Source organism: Telopea speciosissima, chromosome 7, assembly GCF_018873765.1.
Source record: "Telopea speciosissima isolate NSW1024214 ecotype Mountain lineage chromosome 7, Tspe_v1, whole genome shotgun sequence".
Classification (NCBI taxonomy): Eukaryota; Viridiplantae; Streptophyta; class Magnoliopsida; order Proteales; family Proteaceae; genus Telopea; species Telopea speciosissima.
The window spans coordinates 41,323,548-41,339,654 of record NC_057922.1 but is presented as its reverse complement, the minus strand read 5'-3'; positions in this window follow the sequence as shown (position 1 = coordinate 41,339,654).

Genomic DNA, 16,107 nt, shown 5'->3' with positions numbered 1-16,107 from the left:
TGTTGCTGACATTTAAAGTTTCTTGGGTTTAGCCAATTACTACAGAAGATTCATCGAGAACTTCTCAAGGATTTCAGCTCTTATGACTCAATTGACCCGAATGGGAGTGAAGTTCGTGTGGTCCGATGATTATGATTAGAGCTTCCAGGAGTTGAAGCAAAGGTTAGTTTCTACTCCAGTTCTTACCATTCCTAATGGTACTGGAGGGATGGTGGTTTATAGTGATGCGTCCAAGATGGGCTTGGGTTGTGTTCTGATGCAAAATGGGAGGGTAGTGGCCTATGTTTCTCGACAGTTGAAAGATTATTTGAAGAATTACCCGACCCATGATCTGGAGCTTATAGCTGTGATTTTCGATCTGAAGATCTAGAGACATTATTTGTATGGTGAGAAGGGCGAGATCTACAGTGACCACAAGAGTCTCAAGTACTTCTTCACACAGAAGGAACTCAATATGAGACAGCGGCTGTGGTTGGAGTTGATGAAGGGTTATGACTGCACCATCCACTGCCCCTTGGAAAGGCAAATGTAGTAGCGCTGAGCCAAAAATCTTAGACCTTATCACTGGCATCACTGGCTGTCAGTGACAGATTTGTTGAGGAATCTAGGAGAATAGACCTAGAGTTACTGGTAGAGGGTGTTATCTTATCTTTGGCAACCTTATCAGTACAATCAACACTTGTGGAAAGGATCCGATCAGCCCAACCTTCAGATGAGGAATTTAAAAAGGTCATTGAAGCTATTCGAGAAGACGCACAGCGGGATCTAGAATTTACATTGACAGAGAATGGTATCCTTATGTTTAGAAATCGGCTATGTGTTCCTAGAGATGAGCAGTTGAGGAAGGAAGTGTTGTCAGAAGCCCATGACTCTCCTTATTCAATCCATCCAGGTAGCACAAAAATGTGTAGGGATTTGGAAGGACACTACTGGTGGAGTGGAATGAAAAGAGATGTGGCTGAGTTTGTGGTAAGATGTCTCACTTGTCAGTAGGTGGAGGTGGTCAGGCAGTGATGTCATGGTCTTTTACAGTCCTTACCTATCCTAAACTGGAAATGGGAGCATGTTACTATGGACTTCGTCACTGGGTTACCCCATACATCTAGAGGTGTCGATGCCATATGGGTTGTTGTGGATCGATTGACAAAGACAGCTCACTTCATCCCTATGAGAATTTCCTACAAGATGGATAAGCTAGCCCGCTTATACATTGATAACGTAGTCCATTTACATGGAGTCTCAGTCAGTATCATCTCTGACCACGATCCCAGGTTTACGTCCAAGTTCCGAGGTAGTTTCTAGAAGGCCATGGGTACAATGTTGAGTTTTAGTACAACTTTCCAACCTCAAACACATGGACAATCAGAGAGGACCATACATACAATGGAAGACATACTTCAAGCCTATGACATTGGCATGCAAGGTAGTTGGGATGAGCATATCTCGCTCATTGAGTTTGCTTATAATAACAGTTACCAAGCTATAATTGGTATGGCACCATTTGAAGCTCAGTATGGGAAGAAATGTCGAACACCCTTGTACTGGGACAAGGTGGGAGAATGGATATTCTTGGGCCCGAGTTGATCCAGGAAACTTGTGAGAAGGTGGACTTGATTCGTGAACGAATCAAGGCAACGCAGTCTAGATAGAAGGGTTATGTGGATTAGAGGCAAAAGGACCTAGAATTCTCTATCAGCAACAAGGTGTTCCTCAAGGTGTCACCCACCAAAGGGGTGATGCAATTCAGTAAGAAGGGCAAGCTGAGTCTGAGGTTCATTGAGCCTTACAAAATCCTAGCAAGAATCAGGTCTATAGTCTATCGGTTGGCACTTCCTCCACCTTAGAGAGTGTGAATGACGTCTTCCAAGTGTCCATGTTACAGAAGTACGTTCACGATCCAAGTCATATTCTATCAGAAGAACCACCAGAGCTCATTGCTAATATGACCTACAAAGAGCAGTCTGAGAGGATTCTAGATAGCAAGATTGTTCACCTTCACAATCGACCTATCTTGTATGTGAAGGTAAAGTGGTGCAACCATTCAGAAGAAGAAGCATCCTAGGAATCGGGAGTAGAGATGCGGGCGAAGTATCCTTTCCTTGGAGACTTACAAGGTTCGTCAAATTTCAAGGACGAAATTTCTTGTAAGGAAGGGGGAATGTTACATCCACACCCAAGATTCTAATGGTTTGTCTCTAACCTCATGATGTGTAGATGGTGTTGCCATGTATGTTGGTGAGCTGTTCTCGAGGATGGTTAAACCCAGATACAAGATCATTGACTTTGACATGGGTTTACCTGTTGAGAAGAGGTTTCTCAACCGAGGGTGGGGAAATTTTTTGATGGAGATTTCATCGACTATCCTCCTAGTACAAGTCCTATGAGCGAGGAGTACCGGAGGGAACACCCAGTGTCGTGCCATATCGATACTTCGTCCCTCGATGAAGTTAGCATCGCAGTGAGAAAACTTTTGGGATCACGGAGGACACACGGTGATGGAAGTGGGGTAAGTTACGACCCTATTTACTACTTGTTACTGCCCCCTCCTAGTAGTTCTGGAGGTTTGGGCCAACCTGTGGAGCTTTGACTGAGTGGTCGAGATAAAGAACGTAAGCCCGTTGGTGAGGACCTACATATAGTTAAGAAGGAAAACACAAATTCCTAGCAACTATATAGTTCACCACCATATGTACAGCCTTTGGTAGGCATCATTCCTTGAATCTAAGGTCCTACCCAAATACACATTATAAATGACCTAAGATGCATGTAGGTGGGTGGTTATGCGAAGGCCTTGGCCTATGGATGATCTAAAACAAATCACCAGAGTGCTTTCAGCCTATTTTGGGTTTGATATCTGACTAGGGTTATGAACAAGTTCTAGTCTAGGTTGGGGTTAGATCATCCAAACCATTGCATGTCATGATGAGAACTCAATTCCTTACATGCTTGTTAAATCCCAACTCGATTGTCAAATTCTGCTACTCTGGCAGATTGACCTCTGTTTAATTAAAATGGTATAACTTCTTCATACAAACATCATTCACATTGATTCCAATTTTGTTAGAAACTAGATTCATATATCTTCATTTTATTAGAAGGAACCTTTATCTAATTCTATTTTCAGGTGATCTGGAATTTCACTTCAAGTTGCTATCATAGATTGAATTTGTTTATTCTGGCAGATTGACCCTTGTTCAGTTAAAATGACATAACTCCATAATCTGAACCTCGTGTGCCTTGATTCTTGTTTTGTTAGAAACTAGACTGATAGGACTTCATTTTTTTGGAGGAAACCAATTTCCAATTCTCCCACCAAGTGAGCCAAAATTCCACATCAAACCAAAACTTTCCTACTGTTGTAGTCACTGGTCGATCCGCACTAGTCGATTTGAATCAATCAGTTTGATCAACTAGTGCTGCTATTGTGCGTACTTTCTCATCTCTGATGTGTGGGGGCCAGTGTCTCGCACAATGAATCACCTCCCCACATCCCAACTAACCCGTGGGAATATTGGCCCCGCAGTGTGACCATGTAGGGCCCACCTATAGGCTTAAGTGCTTAGGAATAGGCTATAGAATGTGTTTTTAGCCAAAATGACCCAAGCCAAACAGGCCTTAAGCCTAACCCCTAAATAAACCACCTTAAGCCTTAGATTGCAACCCTATTCATTTTGTTGGGGGAGAGGAGAGAAAAGAGAAGAGAAAGAAGGTGAGGAAGAAGAGGAAGTGAAGAAGGAGCTTGGATCCTTCCTTGCGCTTGGCATCCATTGAGGTAACACTCTTAAACTTGATTTTGTCCCGTAGTCTATATGCTGTTATTAGGTTCTGGTTATAATTAACTCCATGATCTTGCTATGTAACCATGATCCATTATACCTATATATGAGATTTCATTGATTTTTTTCTTAGATGCTAGGAATTCTTTCATGCATGTGAAGATTTGCCCCTCTACACCCCATCTCTGTTTTTCTTTGAACTCAAATTGTCAACCTCTTAAACCCCATGCTCAATCCTTTATGTATTCAAGCTTAGGATCCCAAACCCATGAACATGCAACCCAATCTCTTGCTGTAAATTATTTTCTTTAAGGTTTCAGAACATGAAACCCATCAAAATTCAGATGTTAAAGATGTTATTGTGTGTAGCAATGTTAGATCATGCTCCCTACATGTGAATTCTATAGTTAGAACCCCAAACCCCCATGAGTGCAAGCCAAAAGCCCAAATTCTACTGTGATGCTTTGAAATGACTTAAATCATGTCTGATCTTATAGATTGTGTGTTTTAGAAATTAAGGATTTACAGCCATGCATGATGGGATTGATGGAACATGAACCAAATCCATCATGCATGTTCAATCTTCTCATTCAACCATGAAATCCAGCTCAAATATGACTTACCTATGTTTCTTGATCACTAATATCAGCTTTGGATGACTAGAATCAAGCCAAAAGACTGAAACTATACAAAATCCTCGGGCTGTACAATCACTAGTCGATTGGATGGACCAGTACCAATCGACCACTACAAGAAACTTGAACCAGACTTGAACCTGATAAGCCCTATGGCCTTAAACATCATTTGGGAGGCCATTCATGTAAACCAAATAGGAAACCATGCCCTGTTGCTGCATTTGAGCAATGGGTTGATTCACTCGGGTTGATTGGATCAACCAGTCCAATCAACCAATACAAAATCATTGATTTAAAACCTGACCAAACATGTGGGAATATTTAGAACCTTCCCTAAAGACCCTATGGTGTGAAGCTATAATCAACTCCATAAATCCTTTTAAATTTTACTGCTGCCAGCCCTACAGGTCGATTGCCACTGGTCTATTAGATGGACCAGTACCAATCAACCACTGCTGCTGTCTTTCCAGAATTAGGTTTGGCCTTGGTTTAAAAATTAAACCAAGGGTATCCCTAGACTCCAAAGCCATTTACATATCTTTTAATGTTTTCTTTTGATTTAATTAACCCTGGGCCATAACAACTTGCCCGATGACGCATATCAAAGTACATTTGAGGACCGGCAGTCCTTCGAGCAAATAGATCTTAGCCAAGGTGAGTGAGTTTGGGTGATTGTTTTGGTTTGACTATGTCAATGAATTATCTATTATATTGAACTGTATTCAAGCATGTTGTATAGTTCCATTATATTCTTGATTGACGAATTATATGATTTTGGTTGTGAATTGTATTTCATTACTTATGCCGGGTTACGATGCCAGGAGTGCCGATACTGGAACCCCACAACATAAATTGCTTTTCGCTTGTCATATTGGCCAGTATGCGCTGTGTTGTATTGGTACCTGGGTGCTAGATGGTATGGGACGTTAATGCACCCGGAATACCTCTCGAGACAATAGGATTTTGCATGTAGTATAACTGCGGTTCGGTTTTATTTCCCCTATGCTACGATTGTTACTAACAGGGGCTTAGGTGTTGGGTGATCAGGGCTCCTTGTTGCCTGTGGGGAAGAGAGGCTAGGACAGGGATGACCAGTGATAATCAGGGTCTGCCTCTGGGTGGTTTCGGTGGCTTTAATCGGCGTAGGCCCCTGGTAATAATTGAGGTTTCACTATTGTGATAACATAAGTGACCCATGGTGATTCCCAAATTGTTATAGTAGCATATACCATTGACTCAATTTATGTGTTAGGTGGAAACTCTACTAACAGTTACATGCATCATGGACTATGTGTTTATGCATTCCCCATCCCCTCACTAGCTCAGTGGAGCTAACCCCCTTTGTGCACACTCTCGTAGACTTTGATACAGATGGTGAAGGTTACTTTACTGGCTCGAGGTCCAGACTTCGAACTATGATGATATTAGTACTGAGGAGCCAGAGGCCTTGACTGATGATTATGGTGATGGTTGCCCCTGTGATGATTGTGCCTACGGGCGTACTGATATTTGGAACTAGATCCCTTTTTGATCATTTTGGGCCTCGTGCCTTGTATAAACAATTATGTTAAACTCCTTTTGATAGTTACTTGATGATAATAGAATTTTGTTAACTACAATACTTATTATCATTAGTCAACAAACATCTTGTAACTATTTAATTATACGCTTCCACAAATACTGATCAATTTTAGAATGTAATATTCCCTATCTTTTGTACTCTGATATTAATTGTATTAATGTTAGTTAATGACTATGTATTGGGACACTGCATTCGTGATCCTGCTAGCTTATTGGGATGACACGTATTGTCCTAGTTACCCCTTTATTATATTTTATTTTTCATCAGGAATAGGGGCATGACATGAGTACGCATAGCTCTTTGCAAACTCTTCCAAAAACGTGAAGTAAACCTTGGATCTCTGTCAAAAATAATGGACATAGGTGTGCCATGCAGTCATACAATCTCATCAATATATATTTTTCACTAGCCTATCCTATGAGTAGTTGATCCGAATAGGTAAGAAATGGGCTGATTTAGTTAGTCTATCGACAATCACCCAAATTACATCATGATTTTGTGGAGTCCTGGGTAACAATGTGACAAAACCCATCGTAACATGCTCCCGCTACCACTCAAGCATTTGTAGAGTCTGTAGAAGTCCTGAGGGTCGTTGGTGCTCAATCTTCACAAGTTGACAAGTCATACATTTTTGTACATACTCCGCAATTTCTCTTTTCATGTTGTTCCACCAAAATGTTTCCTTCAAGTCTTGATACATCTTGGCACATCCAGGATGAATGGTATACGGGCTACAACATGCTTCCTTTAGTAGTATTTCTTTCAATTCTTCAACGTTTGGCACACACAATCTGGTTTGGAATCTTGGGGAACCATCTGTCGAAATAGAAAAGCTTGCCCGTTTCCCCTCCTGAATCTCTTTCCTCACCTTCTCCAAAAATGGATCTTTATTTTGCCTCTCCTTTATTTGGTCAATAATGGAAGGCTGAATCAATAAACTTGCCATCAAAGCTGTGGCTTCCTATCACCATCTCCAAACCCAGTCTTTTGCAGTCTTCAATTATATGAGGCTAGCTAGTAAACATTGCAGCCATCACTTCTTGGGACTTCCTGCTCAGTGCATCTGCCACTACAATGACCTTACTAGGATGATAGTTGATATTGCAATCATAATACTTAATCAATTCTAGCCAACTCCTCTGTCTCAAATTCAATTTCTTTTGGGTGAAGATGTACTTCAAACTTTTGTGGTCGGTATAAATCTCACACTTTTCACCATATAAGCAGTGCCTCCAAATTTTTAGTGCAAAGATCACCGCTACAAAATCTAAATCATGGATTGGATAGTTCCTTTCATGAATCTTCAGTTGCCTTGATGCATAAGCTATCACCTTTCCATGCTGCATAAGGACACACCCTAACCCACTTCTTGAAGCATCACTATAAATAACGAAACCTCTAGTTCCTTATCGAATTGACAACACTAGGGCCAATATTAGGCTTTTCTTCAATTCTTGAAAACTCTTTTCTTAATCCTCAGACCATATGAATCGAATTTCCTTTCGAGTGAGTCTAGTCAATGGTACAACAATGGTGGAAAACCCCTCTATAAACCTTCTGTAGTAACTAGTTAAACCAAGAAAGCTTCTAATCTTAGTACACTTATTGGTCTAGCCCAATCCATCATAGCTTGCACTTTACTGGGGTCTACCATAATGCAATTTGCAGAAATAATGTGTCCCAAAAACACTACATTGTCAAGCCAAAACTCGTACTTTTTGAACTTTGCATAAAGCTTCTCTTTCTACAATGTCTGCAATACTACCCTCAGATGCTCCTCATGTTCTTCCTTACTCTTGGAGTAAATCAGAATATTATCAATAAAAATAATCACGTACTGATCAAGTACATCATGGAATACTCTGTTCATTAAATCCATAAAGGTTGTCGGGGCATTAGTCAACCTGAACGGCATAACCAAAAACTCATAATGTCCATATCGCATTCGAAACAATGTCTTTGGAACATCATCCTCCTTAATCCATAATTGATGGTATCCCGATCACAAATCAATCTTTGAAAAGACTTTTGCACCTTGAAGTTGATCAAATAGATCATCAATCCAGGGTAATGGATACTTGTTCTTTATGGTTACCCGGTTCAATTCTCTATAATCAATACCCATCCTCATTGTACCATCCTTCTTCTTAGCAAATAAGACTGGAGCACCCCATGGCAAAACACTAGTCCGTATGAAACCCTTGTCCAACAACTCTTCCAATTGATCCTTCAATTCTTTTAGTTCTATTGGAGCCATCCGGTATGATGCTTTGGATATTGGTGTCGTACTGAGAATCAACTCAATAGCAAACTCCACATCTCTTTCAGGTGGCAATTCCATCAAATCCTCCAAAAACCCGTCCGAGAAATCCCTCACAATAGGTACATCAGTTAGAATTGATCCCCTTACTTTAGTATCAACAACTGAAGCTAAAAATCCTTGACATCCTCGTCTTAGTAACTTTTGGGTTTGCATTACCAAAATTATCGCTGACGGTGGAGTTCCTATCATCATCCCAGAAAATTCAAACTCTGGTTCCTTTACAGGTCTTACGACCACTCTCTTCTCAAAACAGGGAACACTAGCATGATATGCTGCTAGCCAATCCATCCAAAGTATAACATCAAAATCCTTCATTTCTAACAAGATTAAGTCTGCAATCAATTTCCTATCCATAATCTCTACATCACATGACTCACAAAATAATTCTTTCTCTATCATTCCTGCAGATGGTGTAGACACACACAACCGGTAGTTCAAAACTTTAGGCACAACATTCAATCTAGTAGCAAAGGTACACGATACAAAACTATGTGGATCCCGAATTGAATAGAACATAAGCAGGTACTCCAGAGTTTTTCAACAGACCTACTCACACATAATCACTCATCAATTAGCATAGGACAACCACAACATAGCATTATCAATATAAATCATTCATTCATAACATTTCAAAATAAATTGTACCTACCATAACAGAGGGAGATGCCACTGCATCCTTTTGAGTCATCGCGAAAACCCTACTAGAGGCTCTTGGCTTTTGATTTCCTTGAGTGTCCTTTCTGTTCTAGGCATTTTGATTAGCTTCCCTCCTTGTGGGTTCCGCTCTGGCTGATCCTTCAATATGGGACAATTCTTGCCATGTGTCTCGGTTCCTAACATTTAAAAAAAGTAAATGTTCCCACTAAACAATCACCCTTGTGGTTCTTACCACACTTCTTACACTCACCATTCCCTTGGGGCTTTCCTATACAGAATTTCTTTCAATTTCCCTTGTTTGCCTTAAGGACTGCAAAGCTTTTCTTGAACTTTTTCTTGGGTTCTACTTCTTCCTCTTTTGTTGCATTCTTCTCCATAGCCTCATAAATTTGAGATTGGTGGACTACATCCACATAAGTCTTCAATTGCATGGAAGAGATAGTCTTCTGGATCTCCACCCTCAAACCTTGCATGAACTGTCGAGCCTTCATCTCATCCGTACTCACCATGTGTGGTGCATACCTTGATAATTCCTCAAATTTTCTTTCATACATCATCACAGTCTGACTACCTTAAGTTAGATGCATAAACTCAAAGATCTTCTTCTACCTCACACAAGGCGAAAAATACTTATCATCAAAGGCAGCTTTGAATCCATCCCAAGTGATTTGCCTATCCCCTGCCTCCAATATTGGCTTGGTCATTTTCCACCATTGGTCTGCTTCTCCTTGAAGCATGAATGTGACACACATGACCTTCTGTGCATTAGTACACTTTATAACTTTATAGACCTTCTCCAAATCACTCATCCACGAAGTAGCGATAGTTGGATCGGCACTTGCTCCCTTTTAAGCTGCTGAATGAAGCTTCTTAAAATCCTTAAGGACATGCTTGTCCTCAGTCTTAGTCACTTCTCTCCTGCTGCTACCACCACCAGTTAGTGTAGCTTGAGCAGTCGCTTTAGTTTGGTTTACTTGGTTCTGTAATGCCCCCACTAGGTTGTCAATAGCACCTAGTGCTGTATATGGGGTTGCCATGCCCTTCACTCTTAGGTGTTACAGGGCTCACCTGGGGCACTTCATTTCGGCTTCTAGTCTCCCTTTTAGCTGCCATCACCTGGTCACCAAAAATAGGGATTCAATTAAGTTCCCATCTATAAATGGACTAATAATATAAGTCCTCATTCAGTTATGTTTAGTTCAGTTATCATTCCTATGCCATCAGACCACTAGTCTATAGAATCTATCTAAACCTATGCTTTGATACCAAGACTATAACAACCCTGGACCAGGTGGGGCCCATAACACCAGTGTCCAGTCGGGACCGCACAGGAAAATATGAGGTCAAACATTCAGTATAATCAGGGTACATAAAGTTAAAAGCATAACAATAAATGGAAGATAACAATTTGAAACTTAAACACATGGTATTGATGGCTCTAATGTCTAACATTTACATCAAATGAGTTCTATTTACACTAAAGTAATACACTCCAAAAATATAACATAAAGCTATCAGTCCTCCGTCCTTTCTGCAATAACAAAGCCCTTATCCTTAGCATTTCCTATCTCATCTATAAAAGGATATACATTCAAGGAATGAGCTAATGCCTAGTAAGAAATACACTGTCAACCATGCTCACAGTATAGAAATAATATAAGAATTCAATCTCAACTCATAGGCATGGATACATTTCACTTGAATAACAATGATCAGTAAACCATTTATAAATCGGTTGCATTTCATTCCTTTTATCATTTCTTATTTCATTTTGGCCCTTAGCCTCAGTTCCCAAAACATTTGGTATACCTTCAGTCACTCCACCGAAGTGGCTCCAGTTACAAACCACTGGATAGGGTTCAGCCCTACCACCGAAGTGGTTTCAGTCAAATGGCACAAGGCCTGGTATACCTCATGTGTTTGCATATTGGCATAAATATTTCATTAATTCATTTCCACTTTTCAGTCCATAGTCTTAACGCCTCTCTTCACAAGCACTCCTAGAGCACTGGGTCGTATATTGGCTAGTTCCCGTCGGCACATAACTTTTATTTCATTTTCATTCTTTGTTATCCATTATAAATCATCATACATAGGAATCATGTACCATTTATATTCCTATTAACAATCATAAAGTCATTCGACATTCAAGCGTATAGAAAGATAACATAATCATATCATAAAATCTATACTAAAAATCACCATCAACATTGCATAGACAATTTATATATTCATCCTACGATGCTAACCATCGATTAACAATGCTTCCCTACCTATATACTTTTGTGTTCCGGTCGCCAACTAAAGTCAATCTTTCAAGGGTCCTACAAGGCAAACGAGAGCACATTTTAAATCAGTTTTTTGTATGCAAGGATTGACCAAAGGGGGCAACAAAACCATGTAATTCAATTCTTAAAAATCCCCAAAATAATTCTGTCGATCGACCTATAGAAACAGAAGGTTATCAGACGATCATCGGTCGACCTACACTCCAACCTTCAGTGTAGGTCAACCAACACCTTCGTGTAGGTCGACCGTCACCTGCAAATCACTGCTCATAAGAATAAAATAGCCATGGGAATCACACTAGAGAGCTCAAAAACATCATGCATTAACAATCTAAGAAACCAATTGAGATTTACCTTAATTCCCCTTCTTGTTCTTCAAGAACTAGGGTTCTTCTCTTCAATCTTCAGCAAAAACGTGATAACTCTCCAAACCAAGCCAAGTTCTAGCAAAACACACTATATAGAACATGAATTAACCATCTATTTTATGAATAATGATCTTATTATAAAACCAAATCAATTCCAAGGCATTTACCTTCAAAAATCCCCAAATTCGGGTTCAATCCTTGAACATCTTCAATCCAGTCCAAAATTTCATAAATACAGCATAACCTAAGATCCAAAACACTTCCATATCATCAACCTAAGACCCAACAACGTGAATGCATCACCACTCATAAAACCAAATCAGTTCTAGACTCTTTACCTTAGAAGATACTCAAAATTGAGCTTAATACATGGAATAACACTTCACCAGCTCCATTCTTAGCATAAATCTTCCATTTGATAAACAAATCCAGCTTCAAATCTCTCAATCCAACATCCCTTCACAAATCCTCTAGGTTCCTCTTCCTCTTCTTCTCTTTTGATGAACATGAAGTTCTAAATTGAGTTTCTCTACACTTAGCTATATTTTCTAGGATAAAATGGCACTTTTGTAAATAACATCAAGTCCCAATGAACTTCCCATTAAACCACCAAGGATTCCATCTCCACTAATCAAATCAACCAATAGGCTTTAATGCAATCTATACCAAACTCTTTATTTCCCGGTCTTACCCTTGGTCAAGATCTCTAATTATACTTCAAGTCAAATACTTAAATCAAACCATATAAAAATCCAATAAAACAAATCAATTAACATAGTATATAATACATAAAATGATCCAATCACCATAAACAATATAATACCAATAAAATATTAATAAAATCCATGAAATACATTAAAACCATAAATAATCTCAAAAAAAATCAACAAAATACTTACAAGCATAAACCACATTGAAAATCATCGAAACTCCTCTCCAATGCCTGGCACGACTCTGCTAGCACAACGAATAAAATAATATAAATAAAAGATACAAATTACGGGGCATCATAGGGACCCTTGTACATATTCCCTGGGGCTATTTAAGTGTCAAACAAGGAAACCCCAAGAAAACATGTTGCTGCATTTTTCATCTCTGGATTATCTGGATGATGTAGAGGATCATCTAGAGTTGCTTCAGCCTTGTTTTGGGTATAAACTTGATTCTAACCTAACACTAAGGGTACCCTAGGACTCTAGGCTACTTCAAACATTATCTAGCATGTGCTAATGATCAAATTAACATAGGTTATAATCCCAAGTACGAAGAGCCGTGCCAAAGCCCAACTAAGACCTCCCGAAAGCATGTTCTTGGTTTTTACCAATTAATAACATGTTTGCTCTTCACTATGATGGTTCCCTTTCAAGTGATAGGGCTGCTTTTGGAGGGTTGATTCATAATGGATATGGAGATCCCATAGCTGCTTATGCTGGCCAGGGTGAAGAACTTTGTGTTTTATCTATGGAGCTAACAGCTATTCTTAAAGGTATTTCCCTTTGTATTGAGAGAGATCCTAGAGATCTCTATTAGATCAGACTCAAAGCTGGGTATAGACATCATTAATGGGAAGGTTATTGGCCCTTGGAAAATCCAAACTACTAAAACCAAAATCCTAGCAAAAGCAAATTTGCTAAGAACAAAAGAATTTATTCATGTTTGGAGAGAACAAAATCAACCTGCAGACTTTATGGCCTCTTCCCCCAATGGTCATTTTGGAATTCTATGGGAGCCTAGGGATTTTCCTTCTAAGCTGAAGGTCATCTTAAAGAAGGACATGGATTTTGTAACCCATTATAGGATGTAATGTTAAGGATTATGTGGTTTTCTCCTGTTGTTTGATAGGGCATGCCCTATCTTGTCTAGGGTCCTTTTCCCCTTTTGTGGGTTCTTAAAGTATGCCTTCTTCTGTATTCTTTCTTTCTCTTTCTTAATACACAAACCTTACTTATCAAAAATCAAAAACTCCCAACTAGGACCTGGCAATCATGTGAACTGACATGAAGTAGTCAAGGTGAGTGGAAATACACCATACGTGTAGGTGTAACATAGCTGATGGGTTGGGATGTGAAGAATAATTTACATTACTTTTTTTTTTGTTAATTCTTATTCTTGTTTGGAATTATATTGGAAACTATTGATGGTATGATGTAATTGTTAGGATGCTTGCATATAAATTGTTAGCCTAAATGTCGTAGCTGGCTTGGAAACGAGGCTAGTGGTGGCCCATAGTATGGGATGCAGTTGGCACCACCTAACTCGTACGATATCATTTAAAAATTCATATGGTTAGGATTTCAGCTCTCATACTATGAACCCTTGCCAACAGGGGTTAAGGTGTTGGATGCCTGTGAGAGAATTAATACCTAGAGATATTATTCGGTCATGGACCCATCCTTCAAAAAGAGGGATGGTATCACAGGATAATCATAGAGGGCTAGTCGGGCTGACCATGGAGTGAATGCTAGAGCTGACTAGTTTTCTCTGACAACTCAATGGGTATATTGCGGGAAGGGGTTCAGAAGCCCAAACCAAGGATACATATATTGAGGATTGTAGTAGTACCTTTACTTGGACTTAGCTTTGTTATTAGGTGGATTAATTAATATAAATGAACCTCATGCGTATAGACTCATGGTTGTGTTGCATTTGTATGCATGGTTTATGTTTCATTCACAGGCTTGGTAAAGCTCACACACGTGGAAATTTTCTTTTAGACGATATTGCAGTTGGACATATCTATGACTGGGAGACTTATATCAAGGTGGAGGTTGATGGTGGTCATGACCATCTTGGTGTGGATTCCGAGGGAGGTGATCCCTCTTATGCGGGTGATCAGGGTATTCCTTCGTGATGATCCCTGAGGGATGGACAAGTTACTTTTATAACATTTAGGAATTCTTTTTGGGTAGATAGGATCTACTAACCCCCTTCTTTTGTAAAGCTCTCTTAGGATTTTGTTGACTTAGCCCATTTTTATATATTTGTAAAGCTTTGGTTAGAAATGTGATGTATAAACAATGTATGGTATGGGAACAAAACAATACTCTTGTATATATTTCAGATTTGTAATGTTAACTTTTAGTTTCCACTGCACTCTGACATGATTTATCTATTTCTCTTGTGGGTGTGGGTGTTTGTGAGTTATATTAACTTCTTCTAGATCCTAGAGGTTAGCGGATGTTGTCATATATCCAGGTCACTTGCTCAATCCTCCTAAGGGGTGGTTTGGGAGTGACGGGGCTTGGTATCAGAATGAGAAGTTCTTTCTATACTCACAAACAACGAAGATAGGAGGACAAGTAAGATAGAGTAAAAAAAAAAGTAATAATTGAACAAATATAAGACAAAACTTGTGAATAAAACACAATAAAGACTGATTGAATTCAAAAGTTGATAAATTCATAATTTAAAAAGGAGCATAAGCCATTACGTCTTGATAGAGACTGGAAGTACTATTTTCGAATACAACTTAGAAGGAAAATTACAACTGCTAATGAGAAAGGACATAAAGCATAAATTAGACAAAATAAGGGATTCCTAAACCATAGGAACATCAAAACAAATAGGACTACTCCTGAGTTGGGTCCTCCTATGAAGGCTGAGACTGATGCCAGTTGACCTGAAAGTGAGCATCCCAGAAGTTCAACCGCTGCTCAATTGAACCCACTCTCCCATCCAAAGAAGTAAAGCGGTGCTCTACTTAGATGACACCTTGGTAAGCTGGGTACACATACCACTAAACTGTGCCATCATGTCATCCCAACTAGAAGCCCCAGATGGTGGTGGTGGTACTCAAGAAGATGTGGCCTCTATATGACCCCCCCGAGTAAGAGGATCCCCTAACTGTACTCTAGTCCCCAACGGGACATCTTCCCGAACCTCTACCTCTTCCTCTCTGTCACTCCGAGGCATATCCGACATCCCCATCTGCTTGATTGAAGTCTTACTAATGGGCATCTTACCTTCACCTCCCTCGATCTCCCTAGTAAGGTCAACTCCAAAGTGCACAAATACTTGGGAAAGGAACCTCCCATATGGCAAGTTGCCATCAGCTAGGCACTAAGCATGATACAACATAACCTGCATGAGTAGGTAGGGTAAACAAAGCTCTGATCCTCCCTCGCCTGCCTTGTACAAGCAGTTGGTAATATAAGCCCGTAACATAGAAACACTAGCCCGATTACCCCCTTTAGGATGTATATTGTACTGGACACACCTACTCAACACCCTAGCTAAGGGTTTGTAACTCCCTCAGAATTTGGAGTCCTGCCTGAACCAGTAAGAGTCTGGAACACCAACTCACAAGTCTCCGTGGGAAACTGGTCTGAAATGTCTACCCTTGGCTTGCAATAGAGCCTATCCCCTCTATTAGCTATATGAAGAATATCAGCCAAATCAACTAGGGTGAACACCATATTGACCCCTTTCACTCTACTCTTGAGTCCAAAGCCTTGGCATTCAATCGCCTCTATAAGGTT